Consider the following 16,289-nt stretch of genomic DNA (forward strand, 5'->3'; position numbering starts at 1 on the left):
ATGTGGGACTTGGTCCTGGGCCCAGGATCACGCCCTGAGCCAAAGGCAGACAGACACTCAACCGCTGAGCCACCCAGGCATCCCTGTTGACTGTTATTTTAGAACAGCATTGCACAGTTCTGCCAACCGAATGGATCCTGTTCACAAGGGTTGGGAACTCTGGGAGGTCACAGCCACCTCATCTGTCTGGGACCCTCTGGTTGTCTGGATTTCCCAGCATGCCCCATCCTGTCAATCTTCTCTGAACTGACTCTGCCCACATTAAGGACGTTCTGATGTGATGCTGTCAGCCTGGCCAGCACTTCTCTATACTCTGCTCGGGCATAGGATTTGTTGGCCTTTTGCAGAGGAAGCCAAAGCATACCATCTGGGATCTTACAAGGTATGCACCTTTGTCTTCTCTACTTCTCTGGCCCTGGTCACACAGCTGTCAGTAGTGAGAATATGGGCCAGCCCCACTGGCTTATGCCACATCTCCCCAGTTCTGGAACTTTGACCAAATCTTCTGTCACTGGGACCCAGGATACCTCCAGACCCTTGGCCAAGGAATTTTCCATTCTCTTTTCTATTTCTACCTAGCTTAGGACAGCTCAAATGCAACCTCCTTCAGGAAGCCTTCCTTGATAGCACCACCTAAATAATAATTATATTTTGTATGGCACATTTTCAGTGTTCAGTGATTGTCTATTTACTATTTCATCATATAGTATGTGGTCTTCTAATCATTCTGAAAAGGCAAGTGCGGAAGGACACCTTGTCTTCCAGTGAGATGACATAACTTCCTTTTTTTTTTTCTTTTATTTATGATAGGCACACAGTGAGAGAGAGAGAGGCAGAGACATAGGCAGAGGGAGAAGTAGGCTCCATGCACCGGGAGCCCGACGTGGGATTTGATCCAGGGTCTCCAGGATCACGCCCTGGGCCAAAGGCAGGCCCTAAACCGCTGCACCACCCAGGGATCCTGATGACATAACTTCTTGAGAACAGGGATCAGTCTTTCTTTATTTGTGCCACATCTCACGAAATGTATTGTAAACCACTTGGGGACAGGTGCTATTTTACATGGAGAGTGTTCATGGTGTCATTCCAAAAATTATTTGGTAAACTCTTCAGGGGTAGGATAAGTAGACTGGAACTAAGTGAGAGGTAAGACCAGAAAAGAATGCTTGTTAATTAAACAAGGTATTTCCTTTCTAGCAGTGTTGTGTGAATTCCTAAATATAGGGCAAACCTTTCAGCCAGCTCCAATATTTTACACTGCAAAAAGTCGGGCTTCTAGTCGCCAGTCCTTTTTGTTTTCTTTCGTGTGTGTGTATGTGTGTACTCTCCTTTCAATATTTCAACAGACAATAGATGTTTACTGAGTATGTTGTATGATAAACACTAAGGACTCCAACATGAGTAATAGGTGATGTTTCTCTGCAGGTGGCTATCTTAGCTGCTCTGAGTCCTTACCTATCTGGCTGGGTACATGTCACTCACAAACCTCTATCTCCATTCCCAAGCTCCTTCCCAAGTCCATCTCTCACATTAGGTGTTAGACAATTTTCCACATGTCAAAATACAGACAATCAGACTACATCCCTAAGAGGAGCGAAGTAGTGATTCGCCTTGCCAAGAGCCACCCTCCCCTGCCACGACGTCACATGGTTTGTTGAAGCTGTAAGGAGGAGTGAGGTGTGGGGGACCCTAACCGGTAGTTGGATTTTGGCAGAAAGCTGAGACACCCAGAATGCTAGAGACAACCTCCTACCAGTGGGAAGCGGAGTTAAAATCAAGAGAAACTAGTGATCAAATTCAGTCTTTCCGGGCACAAGAAAAACAATACACATTTTGTAACAACGGAGATAAAAATTAGTGATCACCTACTAAAATGAATGAAAACAGCAGGAGTGGGATGCCTGGGTGGCTCAGTGTTTGAGCATCTGCCTTCATCTCAGGTGGTGATTGGGGGCCTGGGATTCAGTCCTGCATCAGGCTGCCCACAAGGAGCATGCTTCTCTCTCTGCCTGTGTCTCTGCCTCTCTCTGTGTGCCTCTTATGAATAAACAAAATCTTAAAAAAAAAAGAAAGCAGCAGGAATAGTAACAACAACAAGGACCACAGGACAGAATGGGAAACAAATACAGTATAATTTAGAGACTATAGTGTGGGGGACAGACCCACTCTAAGGATATGCCTTCCTTTGAAAGGCCTGAGCTGGCTTCCGCACCCTAGCTTTCATGGACATGAGAACTATGGGAGCTGACAAAGGTGTCCCATCAACACCTCAATCCAATTCCTTCTCCATTCCCTTCTTTTTTTTTTTTTTTTTTTTTTGGCAGTTAAGTCACTGTTTTCATTCCCTTCTTTTGCAGCGTCCGGGTCCACTTTTTTTTTTCTTTTTGCAAGGTGGGGCTGGTGTCTGTGGTTAGGACAATGCCTTACATTGCCAGGAGAGGGCAGCAGATCATTCTCCCACCACCTAGATGTAACCTCAGAGTTTCCTAGGATTCCAGCTTGTTTTCGATGGTTACTGAGTGCCCATTAGTACCAGGCTCAGTGCTGGGCACTGGGGATGCAAAGCTGAGAAAGATATGATCCCTGCTCTGGAGGAGCCCATGGTTTAAATGAGTGAGACAGCTGTGGAAACACATACAATGCCAAACAGGGGGTAAGGTGCTAAGGCAGAAGGCTCCTCTGCGGATGGCAGTGTCTCAAGGAGGGGTGGGGAGAATAGGAGCATTAGAAGGCACCCCATAAGGGGAGAGACTTGAACTGGGTCTTGAAAGATGATGGGTCTGCAGCCAATTAAGCCGACTGTGCTCTTTCCCCATGGGGGCCCAGTGTGCAATGGCTGCCAACAGTAGCCTGCTTGGTAGTGTATGCAGCCTATTGATTGTATGGGTTGCCCTGAGAGACCTTCCAGACAGCCCTTTCCAGTGGACACTGATTATCACTAATCTAGGCTGCAGACAGGCATGTGGGGTTCCTTTGGAAAGCCCCAGGGCACAGTGGTCAGGATCGGGTCCATATTGGCCAAGTCTTTGTGTACATCCATACCAAGCTGCAGAACAAGAAGCATGTGATTGAGGTCCTGTGCAGGGCCAAGTTCAAGTTCCCGGGCTGATAGAAAATCCACATTTCCAAGAAGTGGAGTTTTACTAAGTTTAATGCAGGCAAATTTGAAGACATGGTGGTTAAAAAGTGGCGCATCCCAGATGGCTGTGGGGTCAAATACATCCCTAATCACCGTCCCTTGGACAAATGGCAGGCTCCACATTCGTAAGAACCTTGGCACTGCCCCCTGCCTATTCATGCCCACCAATAAATCCTACTTCCTGTCAAAATGAAAGATGATGGTTTTTTGTCTTTTGTTTTTTTGTTTTGTTTTTTTTTTCACAGTGCACACAGACAGGAAAGACATCCCAGGCAGGGAAACCAGGATGAGCATAACACTCACTACAGGCAAAAGATGCTAGGGAGGGGGCAGGGCAAGAGCCTTGGGAAGCTGATGGATCATGGAGTACTATTCTTGGCTGCCATTCTGAAGAGCCTGGACTAGAGCCATGAAGGAAATGGGAAGCCATCATAGGGGTTTAATTTGGAGAGCAACACACTCAGATTTGCACTTTAAAGAAGTTTGCTCTCCTAGTTATGTGGAGGAGAGAGACTGTAGGGATGTAAGAAGGGCAGGCCTGAGAATGGATGCCTCATTAAGATTTTTGGAACAGGCAGGGTGCTAGATGATGGTGATCTGAATAAAGATGGAAGCAGTGGAGGTGGGAAAGAGGGTTGGACATGAGGCTTGTTCTCTGATCAGATGGAGTGTGATGAGAGCAGAGGTCTCCCAGTTCTGGCTTGAAGGGTGGGGGTGATTGCTGGTGGCAGCTAATGAGGTAAACGGAAGAGAGTAGGAAAAATTTGGTGGGGAAGATTACATGTTGTTGATAAGTATGGGGCATCACCTCTAGCTCTGCATTTTGTTTCTGCCATACTCCCCCAGTCTAGACTCTTATGACCTCTCACTGATTCTGTGACAGAGGCTTCCTGTTGGGTCTCACCATGTTTAGTCTCTCTTGCTGTTGGAATAGCTTTTGACTTCTTTCATTTAATACATATTTATGGACAGCCCATTATGGGCAGGCACTGTGATAAATTTCTTCCCCCACAGAGCTCATGGCCTAGGGGGGCTGGGGATGAAGGATGAGACAGATAACTTAAGCTGATAGTTGCAATACAGTGTGAAAAATGCTCTCAGGAGTGAGGACATTGAGTGAGGTAGGATATATAACCTGGACAATTGCTGTATGGGCCAAAGGACCAAAGGAGGTTTCCTAGAGCAGTGACATTGAGGCTCAACTGGTTGAGTCTTGTCCAATGTGGGAGTGGGTGGTAGTGGGGCTGGGGACAGGGAGAAAGTGTTTAAACAAGGTGTGTGGTCCCTGACTGTGAGTTGTGTGGCACAGAAGACAAGCAGCCTCCACTGGAGAGTACACAGGAGAAATCATGTTGTCAGGTCTGTACCAAGGAAGCAAGAAGAAAAGGACAATCAATGGAGAGTTGAGGATAGGGAAAAGTTTTTGTAGTATAAAGGTTTTTCCAAGGGCCCTGGGGAGAAGTTGGAAGGGGCAGAGGCAGAGGGGTAGCTCAGGGGAGGAAGCACAGAGCAAATATGGCAACTCATTCATTTATTCCTTTTATTTAATAAATAGGGAATGAGGACCTACTCTAGGCCAGAAATACAGTAATGAGCAAGTTTCCCAATCTCATGGAACTTACATTTTTGTGGGAGAAAACCTACAATAAATAAATAATTTCAGATTGTAGGCAGTGCTATGAAGAATGGGAAATGGGATGTAATAGAGAGTGCCTGGGGGAGCTTCTCTAGGTTGGGGGACCAGGAGAACCCTCTCTGAGGAGGGGACACTGACATGTGAGCTGAGTAGGAGGTGAGCATCTCTTCTAGGGAGAGGAGACAGAGCAAAGGTAAAGAGGATGTGGAAGAGTAAGCAGATGTTTGGAATGGCTTACATCTTGGGTGGCAAGCAAGGATAACAGCTGTGTGGGCCCAATTGGGTTTAGCTGTCACATGGTTAGGCAGAGAATTAGTTCCCCCAGTCCTTCAGGTGGTAGATGGACCCTCAGACCTAGAGGGATTATACTTCTGAAAGAGCTTTCTTAATCTGTCAGATGAGGCTAGTTTTCTGGAAGGAGCTGGAGCTAGTCTATATCTGGATGGTCACTTGAGCTCTGGAAGAGGCTCCAAACTCTAGGGTAGGAGTTGACCAACTATGGCATGGGCCAAGTTCTATATTATTAGAACACAACTCAGCTCTTTTATTTACATGTTGTCAATGGTTGTGTTAGTGAGTTGAGTCATTGCAACAGAGACCATGTAGGCCGCAAAGCCTGTGATATTTACTATCTGACCCTTTTTTTTTTTTTTTTTAAAGATTTTATTTATTTATTCATGATAGTCACAGAGAGAGAGAGAGGCAGAGACACAGGCAGAGGGAGAAGCAGGCTCCATGCAGGGAGCCCGACGTGGGATTCGATCCCGGGTCTCCAGGATCGCGCCCTGGGCCAAAGGCAGGCTCCAAACCGCTGCGCCACCCAGGGATCCCCGTGACCCTTTTAAATGGAAAAATAAATCACAGTTTGCTAAGCTCTGCTGTAAGCTGTGACAGGAAGTTTTCTCGGAGGTGGTTCAGGGCTGGTCTGTATGTGCTGGTCTGTAAGTGTGGAGAAGGTAAGGCTGTACTCTGGAGCTGAGTCTCCAAAGTCTTCAAGTCCATCTCAGGTGCTGTAAACTATTATTCATTAAGCGTGTTTACATGTATGTAGGAGTGTATGAGCTTGGAGATGTAGTCTGGGCTTGAATTGGTCTTCCATGAGTGGTCTATGGACTCTGCCACTTGCTATAAGAGGTGTTGTCCCAAGTCACAACTCTATGCATGTCATGCTCTGCTTGGTAACATTAAGCAACTTTCTGTTGCTGCCTAATAAAATTCACATTCCTTAACCTAACTCCACATATGGCCTAGTGTACCATTCCAGCCTCTACCCAAACAAATCCTTAATGCTTCAGCCAAACCTGAGTACTTACCACTCCCCAAACATACTTTCTTCACTTTGGTGACTGAATCATTTTGGGACCACTTACCACATTCAGCTTTTTGTTCTAGGTTACTGGGGTTCTTGTCTCATGGACTCTATCAGTTTTTAAACTATACAAGGGTAAGTACCATATCTCCATTCATTTCTATATGATCAATAGAGCTGGCTTTTAGAAGAGAGTTAGATTGTGTATTTGTAACAGATGCTTAGCACTGTTTCTTGAATGCATTGGGCACTTAGAAATATTCATCTAGCATTCAAGCAGTCAAGGGTTTACTGTATTGTTTTTTGTTTGTTTGTTTTAAAGGTTTTATTTATTTATTCATGAGAGACACAGAAGGAGAGAGAGGCAGAGACACAGGCAGAGGGAGAAGCAGGCTCCCTGCAAGGAGGCTGATGTGGGACTCGATTCCGGGTCTCCAGGATCACGCCCTGGGTTGAAAGCGGCACTAAACCGCTAAGCCACTGGGGCTGCCCTACTGTATTGTTTTTTAAATAATCTCTCCACCCCACGTAGGGCTTGAACTCACAAACCCTAGATCAAGAATCACACGCACTATTGACTGATCCAGCCAGGTACCGCAAGGGTCTACTGTATTAATATTTGTATCCTTGCACCTAATACTTGACACATGATAAATGAATAAAAACAATGAATAAATTAATGATTGCAAGTATTTCTCCAAGGGTGAGAGGAAAGCAATCATAATTATTAGTAGTGGTAGGGAAACATTTGGAATTGTTACCCTGCTGTTGCTGGGCAGATATGGAACTCTGAAGGTTGACATTTCCTAATTCTAAATGTGAAATTTCAGTAAATTACTACCAGGTGAACAAAGTCATGTGGGCCATGGCTCTTGGTCTAAGTAATATACTCTTAGGTGTGATTAATTGAAAGGGAGTATAAAAGTTAAAAACAATGTTTGAAGGTTATCTGTTAGTGGTTAAAAGCACTCTAATTATCTTATGCATTACTACAGAGTCATGAAGTAGATTTTTAGAAAAATTTTCTGTTGTGGAAAATTTTAATCATATGCAGAAATCAGGAAAATAGTATAATGAGCCTTCCTGTATCCATCACCAAATATAGTTTATTAACTCATAGCCAATCTTGTTTCACATACACCCTCACCCATTTTTCCCTCTTCCATCTTATTTTGAAGCAAATCCCCAGACACATAATTTCATCCATAAATATTCAGTATATATCTGTAAAAGATAAGATCTCTTTAAAAAAAGCATAAGCACAACACCATTATCACACCAACCACCCGCACAATTCTTCTTTTATTTTTAAAGATTTTTTATTTATTTATTCATGAGAGACAAAGAGAGAGGCAGAGACACAGGCAGAGGGAGAAGCCGGCTTCTTGAGAGGAGCCCAATGTGGGACTTGATCCTGGGACTCTGGGACCATGCCCTGAGCCGAAGGCAGATACTCAACCACTGAACTACCCAGGCATCCCACAATTATTCTTTAATATTATAAAATATCTTGCTATCTCCAAATTTACAATTATTTCATATATTTTCTTTACAGTGTGTTTGTTTGGATCAGGATCCAAATAAAGTCCCACTTTATGATTGATTTGTCTCTTAGCTTTTTTGAACTTTGATTTCCCCTTTCATCTCTTTTTTTTCTCTCTTGTGATGTATTTTTTTTTTATCTTTTAAAGATTTTATTTATTTATTTGACACAGAGTGCACACATTCAGGGGGAGTGACAGACAGAAGGAGAGGGAGAAGTAAGGTCTCCACTGAGTAGGGACAAGAGTCCATCTTGTCTAGGGGCTTGATCCCAGGACCCTGGGATCATGACCTGAGCCGAAGCCAGATGCTTAACTGACTTAGCCACCCAGGTGCCCCTCTTCTGAAATTTATTTATTGAAGGAACAAGGCTGTTTTCTCATATTTTGGATTTTGCTAACTATAGCCTCATGAAATTATTTAACATATTCCTCTGTTCTTTGTACTTCCTGTAAATTAGTAGTTTGTTCAGGAGGCTTGATTAGATTCAGGTTAGAGATGAGGAGAGCAACAGAGATTATGCTAGGTTCTTTGCTCAGGAGGTATGTCATTTCTGGTTGTCTTGTGTGTGTGTGTATGTGTGTGTGTGTGATGTTGGCACCCATTGGTCAGCTATGAATTGTCAAAATGATGGTATTATTATATTGTTGCCTTTTCTTTTATTAGGTGGCATATTTCTGTAAAGAGATGTTGCCCCTTATAAACTGTTTTTTGTTACCCAATGATACAACTTATATAAAAAAGTGTCAATAATTGCTTGATTTATTCTTTTTATCACCTTTCAAAATAATCTGTTTTTTGAAATACACTTCAAAGATGACCACTTTTTTTCCCTTTAAGAATCATTATGAACTCAGAGGTGTAAATGCATTTGATATATTTCAATACATTGTAGTTTTTATCTTCATTAATGTGCAGAATGTCTCATCTTTGGCCAGAAGTTCTTCAAATTGGCTCTTGAGAGTTGTTCACATCATCTTAATCTTTTTTAAAAAAAGATTTTATTTATTTGTTCATGACAGAGAGAGGGAGAGGTAGAGACACAGGCAGAGGGAGAAGCAGGCTCCATGCAGGAACCCCAATGTGGGACTCGATTCCAGGACTCCGGGATCATGCCCTGAGCCAAAGGCAGATGCCCAACTGCTGAGCCATCCAGGCACCTTTCATTCTAATCTTTGATAGATTCCTTACTCATCAGGATGGCAATAGGTTCCACACTCATCTTATACATTTTTGGCCCCAGACCTGGAATCAACAACTTCTCCAAATTGAAAAATGGTATTGGAGGCCACAATCTTGGTGCTAGTGGTAGATATTTCTTTTTAAATATTTTTAAAAATTGGGGCACCGGGGTGGCTCAGTTGGTTAAGTGTCTGACTTCAGTTCAGGTCATCATTTCAGGGTCCTGACATCAAGCCCGGCAATGGGCTCACGCTGGTGGGGGGAGTCTGCTTGTCCTTTTCCCTCTGCCCTTTCCCTGACTCATGCTTTCTCTTTCTCTCTCTCAAATAAATAAATAAAATCTTGAAAAAATATTTTAAAAAACTGACAGCTTTCTTGAAATATAATTTAAATACCACAAAATTCACCAATTTTAAGTGTACAATTCAATGACCTTTTTATTGTATTTACAGAATTTTGCAACTATTACCAAAATCTTTTTTTCCCCACCAAAATCTAATTTTATAACATTTCTATCACCCCCAAAGAATTTCATGCTTACTAGAGTCCCTCCTCATTCTCACTCCCAGACCTAGGCAACCACTAATCTACTTATCCTGGACATTTGTTTGTTTGTTTGTTGTTGTTGTTGTTGCTTAAAGATCTTATTTATTTATTCATAAGAGACACAGAAAGGCAGAGACATAGACAGAGGGAGAAGCAGGCTCCAGGCAGGGAGCCTGATGTGGGACTCGATCCCAGGACCCCAGGATCACAACCTGAGCCAAAGTCAGATGCTCAACCAACTGAGCCACCTAGGAGCCCCTCACTTCCTTGATTGTGTCTTTTGAAGTGCCACAGTTTTAAATTAGCAGTTTTGTTTTTATCTTCCGCTTTTGCTTTTTGCCCAATACAAGACCACAAAAATTTACTTTATGTTTTCTCCTAAGTTTTTTTTTTTTTAAGATTTATTTATTTATTCATGATAGGCACACACACACAGAGAGAGAGAGAGGCAGAGACACAGGCAGAGGGAGAAGCAGGCTTCATGCCCGGGTCTCCAGGATCACGCCCTGAGCCAAAGGCAGTGCCAAGCCACCGAGCCACCCAGGGATCCCCTCTCCTAAGTTTTTGTTCTAACATTCAGATCTGTGATCCATTTGAGCTATTTTTTGTGTGTGTATAGTGTCTGGTAGGGGCCCGAATGATTTTTTTTTTTAACCGAGGTTATCCAATTGCCCTAGCACCACTTGTTGAAAAGACAATTTCTTTCTCATCGAATTTTCTTGGTAGCTTTGTAGAAAATCAATTGACTATAAATGTAAGGATTTCTTTTTGGACTTTCGATTATATTCCATCAATCTATGTCTACCTTTATGCCAGTACTACACTGTCTTGATTATCTTTGTAGTAAGTTTTGAGATCAGGAAGTGTAAGTTCTCCAACCTTTCTTTTTTGAATTGTTTTGGGATTCTTTGCATTTGCATATAAATTTTACAACTAGCTTGCCAATTTCCACAAAAAAGGCAGCAGGGACTTTTGATAGAAATTGTGCTGAATCTGTAGACCAATTAGGGGAGAATATCCATCTTAATTTTGTTTAGTCTTCTGATCCATGGACATGGGATATCTTTCTATTTGTTTAAGTCTTCTTTAATTTCTTTCAACAATGTTTCGGGATGCCTGAGTGGCTCAGTGGTTGAGTGTCTGCCTTTGGCTCAGGGAGTGATCCTGGAGTTCTGGGATCGAGTCCCACATCGGGCTTTCTGCATGGAGCCTGCTTATCTCTCTGCCTCTCTGTGTGTCTCTCATGAATAAATAAAATCTTAAAAAAACCCAAAACAATGTTTTATAGTTTTCATTCTACAAGTCTTACACTCCTTTTTTTTTTTCCAGTTTATTCCTAAGTATTTTATTCTTTTTTATCTTATTGTGAATGGGACAATTTTCTTAATTTAATTTTCAGATCATTGGTAGTGTATAGCAATGACAGCTGATTTTTATATATTGATTTTGTGAACTTGCTGAACTCGTTTATTAATTCTAGCTTTTTTTTTTTTTTAGTGGATTTCTTAGGATCTTGTGTATATAAGATCGTGTCATTTGTGGATAAGACAGTTTAACTTCTTCCTTTCCAAACTGGATGTCTTTTATATCTTTGTTACCTAATTACCCTGGTTAGAATATTCATTACATTGTTGAATAGAAGTGGTGAGCATGTACATCTTTATTTTGTTCTCACTCTTAGGGGGAAAGCACTTGGTCTTTCACTATTAAATATGTAGGCTGTAGGCTTTCACAGATACTTTTTATCATATTGAGAGGAAGTAACTTCCTATTCCTAGTTTGTTGAGGATTTTTTCATGAATGGGTAGATAATATCTTTAATCCAATTTTACAAATAGGGAAACTAGCACTCTATTTACAGATGATCTGACTCTAAAGACCAAGCTCTTTCTTTTCTTTCTTTCTTTTTTTTTTTTTTTTAAAGTAAGCTTTATGGGGATCCCAGGGTGGCTCAGTGGTTTAGCGCCTGCCTTTGGCCCAGGGCATGATCCTGGTGTCCCAGTATCTGAGTCCCACATCAGGTTCCCTGCATGGAGCCTGCTTCTCCCTTTGCCTGTGTCTCTTCCTCTCTCTCTCTCTCTCTCTGTCTCTCATGAATAAATAAATAAAATCTTAAAAAATAAAAATAAAATAAGTTCTATGCCCAATATAGGGCTCAAACTCACAACCCTGAAATCAAGAGTCATAAGCTCTACCAACTGAACCAGCCAGGCACCCAAAGACCAAGCTCTTAATCACTGTGCTATCTCTTGATAGCGTACTCTTCCACTTATTTTCACACAGTCTCCTCTATATTCTTATTTTCTTCTTATTTTGTTAATATTGATGTTCTCCAGGATTCTTTGCACTTGTTATTCTCTCCTGGTCTTTGCACTAGTTATTCTCTCCTGAGGCAAAAGAATGGCTTTGATCATCACTTCTAACCTACAAATCGCGGTATCTCCTTAAACTCATGTATATCCTAATGCTTCCACATCTTATTCACTTGGATGGCTTTTTTTTTTTTTTTAAGATTTTATCTATTCATGAGAGACAGAGAGAGAGAGAGAGGCAGAGACACAGGCAGAGGCAGAAGCAGGCTCCACGCAGGGAGCCTGACATGGGACTTGATCCTGGGACTCCAGGATCATGCCCTGGGCCAAAGGCGGATGCTCAACCTCTGGGCCACCCGAGCGTCCCTTCACTTGGATATCTAAAGAAATCTTAAACCCATCATGTTCCTAAAATTCCCTATTACCCCCTGTCCTCTCCCATGGGTTCCTCTTTCTATATTTTCAATATCTTTCTATATTTTCAATATTGAATGCTTCTTCCATTTACCTTATCCAAATCTGAACCTGGGAGTGATCACACATGCCTGCTTTTCCTTGGTCCTTCTCTCAACTCTTCTTTTTCTTCTCCTTTTTTTTTTTTTTTTTTTAAGATTTTATTTATTCATAGAGATGCAGAGAGAGAGAGAGGCAGAGAGAGAAGCAGCTCCATGCAGAGAGCCTGACGTGGGACTCGATCCCAGGTCTCCAGGATCACGCTCTGGGCTGCAGGCGGCGCTAAACCGCTGCGCCACCGGGGCTGCCCTCAACTCTTCTAATCAATTGCCAAGTTCTGCCCTATTTTAATCTCCAAAGTATCTTTATAATCTGTTCTTTTCTCTTCATCTCCATTGCTACTGGGTTGCTACCTCAAATCAAGTGAGGATTATTTTTCACTCCGGCTCTCAGTCTTGTCTTCCTCAAGTCCACCTTCCACATTATGAAGAGTGATGTCTCTAAATCACAAACCCTCTGATATGTAAGCCTATCAAAGACTCTCTGTTGCTACAGCATAGCAAACAAGGCCTTTCTTCCATTTACTTCCAAAATACAAGCGCATTTTGTACACTTCCACCAAATATCGAACTCATGAATGCACTTAAAGATATCAATCATGACAGCTACGTGACACTTGCATAATTTGGAGACATTATACATCATTTGAGTGATTCTATATGTATACCCCTTTACATATCATGTTGTCTCACACCTAAGTGTTTTTGTATACACTTTTATCTTTGTTTGAGAGGTTCCTTCTCCCTCCACATCATCCTCTCTACTCCTTTTCATGCTGAAAGACCACATTCACCAGCCCGTTCTCTCCGAAACCTTCTCTAACTTATACAGAATTAATTATGTGCTCTCATCTCTATTTTTTAAGAACATTGTACATGCCTATATTACAGTATTGTCCTATATTATAACTATCATGTTATTTACTCTTACTCTCTGAGATTCTTTGAGGTTAGCAATCATGTTAGATTTATCTTGAAAACCCTCACAACACCCATCATATAGACAATGCTAAAGAAGTTTTTCTAAAGTCACTTAAATTAGACTTTTTTCTAGAAACCTCCTTGCTTTTAATAGACCAGTTTCTAAATCATCAGTTTACATTTTTAAAAGAACATGCTTAATAATAACATTTTTTGGATGACAAAAGTGACATATGTTTATTTTAAACTGCATGGAACTTATAGAAAAGTCCTAGGAAGAAAATAAGAGTTCCTTATAATCTACCATCTGGATATGTTACCACTATGATGTATGTTCTTCCAGTTTTTTCCTGTGCATTTGTATATATGTGTATTTATATAATATAAACACATGTGTATATTCTGGATATATGTATATATAATATATAGTTGGATATATATATAAAACAATGTTATACACACTTTTGGTAACTTGTCTCTTTTTAACTTAATGTTATATGAACATTTTGTCATGTCACTACATATTATTTTACAAAATTATTTTTAATGACTGCACATATATATGAACTGTAATGTAAAGTATCTTTGTGGGTTTTTTTTTAAAGATTTTATTTATTTATTCATAAGAGACACAGAGAGAGAGAGAGAGAGGCAGAGACATAGGCAGAGGGAAAAGAAGGCTCTATGCAGGGAACCTGATGTGGGGCTTGATCCTGGCATTCTGGGATCATGCCCTGAGCCAAAGGCAGACGCCCAACCACTGAGCCACCCAGGTGTCCCTGTATCTGTGCACTTTTGAGTGTCAAGAAAATTTTGAATTTTTTACTTATAAATAATGCCATGGTAAGCATATTTGTATATTAACCCTGTGCACACTTTTTAAAAAAATTTTATTTATTTATGATAGTCACACACAGAGAGAGAGAGGGGCAGAGACATAGGCAGAGGGAGAAGCAGGCTTCATGCCGGGAGCCCGATGTGGGATTCGATCCCGGGTCTCCAGGATCGCGCCCTGGGCCAAAGGCAGGCGCTAAACTGTTGCGCCACCCAGGGATCCCCTGTGCACACTTTTGATTCAACATAACAAGTTTAAAAAATATAATTCATTCACTATTTTGTCAACACATTTATTGAATAGCTGCTATGCGGTAGGCATTTAAAAAATTTATTTATTTTAAAGATTCTATTTATTTGAGAAGGGGGGTAGGGACAGTAGGAGTGGAGAAGGAGGGCCAGAGGGAGAGGAGAAGCAGGTTCCCCACCAAGCAGGGAGCCCAACTACAGGGCTCCATCCCAGGAGCCTAGGATCATAACCTGAGCCAAAGCCAGAAGCTTAACCCACTAAGCCACCCAGGTGCCCCTGCAGCAGGTATTTTAAAGAAATTATAATAAAGCCATTTCTCTCCAGGAATCATATTTGGGGGAGGGGAAACTCTAGTCCACCTTAGGTTCTTTAGAATAGAGCTGGTGGGTTAGTTCCAATGTAAGCATTCCAGGTTTGGTTGCTAAGATGTGATTATTTCTCAACAATTGGGTCGTATTCCCAGGAGATACTTCTTCTATGTCATCTTAACTGCTTCCTTGTAGTGCTGTTGTCTATCTGGTGTGGGTGAGAAGGACAGAAATAGGGACTGGAGCGGGGTCAGGCATAGAGAAGAGGTGAGTCTGAACATGAGAAATGAAGTAGAACAGTGGTCATGTAAGGGTAGCAAAGGGTCGGATTCAAGGGGCATTTAATAAGTAAAATTATTAAATTTTACTGTCCTGGCAGGTTTGTGGGTGGTGTGGGAGAGAAGTCAAAGATGACGAAGACTCAAGTATTGCCCAGAGTTAGGGATTAATTTTGGGATGGAGAGAAGATAATATGTTCAATGTTGGATGTGTTGAGTTTTAAGTACTACAAGAAATAAAGAATTATAAAATACCAAAATAAGGTTTTGCAACTCAACATCTGGAGAGAGATATTTTTTACTCTAAAAATAATATGAATTTATCCTCTCTTTCTATATATATTTTAAAAGATTTTATTTATTCATGAAAGACACAGAGGGAGGCAGAGACATAGGCAGAGGAAGAAGCAGGCTCCCCTGTGAGAAGCCTGATGCAGGACTTGATCCCAGGACCCTGGGATCACAACTTGAGCCAAAGGCAGATACCTAACCACTGAGCCACCCAGGCATCCTGGCATCCTGTCTCAGTTTTTTTTTTTTTTAAGATTTTATTTATTTATTTATTTATTTATTTATTTATGAGAAATACACAGAGAGGCAGAGACATAGGCAAAAGGATAAGCAGGCTCACTCTGGGTAGCCTGATGCAGGACTCAATCCCAGAACCCTGGGATTACAACCTGAGCCAAAGGCAGACACTCAGCCACTGAGCCACCCAGGCGCCCTGTGCCCCTATATTTTTCTAACAAAAGTCTAAAGTTCACCAATTCTCTATATTCCTTCTAAGGAAGATAAGGATCTTAGACTCTCTAATCACCCTACAACCTCACCTTTCTCATCGTTTGTGCTGTGTTGTCTAATGGTTCAATTTCATCATGATTTTAACCCCTTCAAGTTAGTTGTGATTATTATATTTCAGTCAATACTACTTAAACTTACCACCTTCTCAGGCTCCTAACAGAAAAATTATACATTCAAATTAGGATAATTCAAAGAGAATTTAACAAATAAATTAGAGCAACTATCTCTAACAAGTATGTGTGAGTAGAGATTAAGAAACCTGCAAGATAGTATAATATGCTGGAGCTAGTAACAGCCAGAGTTTTATCACCCCTAGGCCTGAAAGGATCTGGGGAGGGAGCAGTCTTGGAAAGCTGAAAGAAGCATTGTGCATACAGGGCTATCTTGAGAGAAGCAATGACCTCAAGGTATACACCCTGTCAGGAGGAACCAGGAGAATGCTGCTATGACATGACCATCCTTTCTGCAGTGTCCTATCAGGGCTCCCCATTGGCAAAACTTAATTGCAAGCCAGAGGACAAGGCGGTTTACTTGATGTAGCCTCCAAAACATTTAACAGAGTGAAGAACAGTGTAGGGAAGATCTGGAGAGCCAACAGAAGATACTCAGTTTACCAAGTGTTTTACTTATTCTTTTGTTTTGTTTTACTTATTCTTAGTACATATTTAATACATTTCTTGTATCCTTCTCTTTTCCAGATTTATTTTATTCCTTGCTGA

The 16,289-nt window shown here is 41.4% G+C and overlaps 1 protein-coding gene and 1 non-coding gene across 15 annotated transcripts in view; both read left to right on the forward strand.

The window, feature by feature from the left end:
* Nucleotides 1-2,780: 2,780 nt before the first annotated feature.
* Nucleotides 2,781-2,914, forward strand: LOC144297788 (small nucleolar RNA SNORA70). Its single transcript, XR_013364650.1, has one exon. It is a non-coding gene; the product is annotated as a small nucleolar RNA SNORA70 (small nucleolar RNA).
* Nucleotides 2,915-14,610: 11,696 nt separating this feature from the next.
* Nucleotides 14,611-16,289, forward strand: part of LOC144297415 (maestro heat-like repeat-containing protein family member 1) — a 72,131-nt gene continuing 70,452 nt past the window's right edge. For 11 of the 14 annotated variants that reach the window (XM_077871477.1, XM_077871466.1, XM_077871470.1 and 8 more), the window contains exon 1: nt 14,612-14,758. The gene's annotated coding sequence lies outside the window, so the exon portion shown is untranslated. Of the gene's footprint in view, nt 14,759-16,289 lie in introns of all 14 variants that reach the window. The other 3 variants (XR_013364446.1, XM_077871471.1, XM_077871476.1) reach the window with 1 other exon arrangement.

The sequence above is a fragment of the Canis aureus genome, chromosome 25 (assembly GCF_053574225.1).
Source record: "Canis aureus isolate CA01 chromosome 25, VMU_Caureus_v.1.0, whole genome shotgun sequence".
Lineage (NCBI taxonomy): Eukaryota > Metazoa > Chordata > Mammalia > Carnivora > Canidae > Canis > Canis aureus.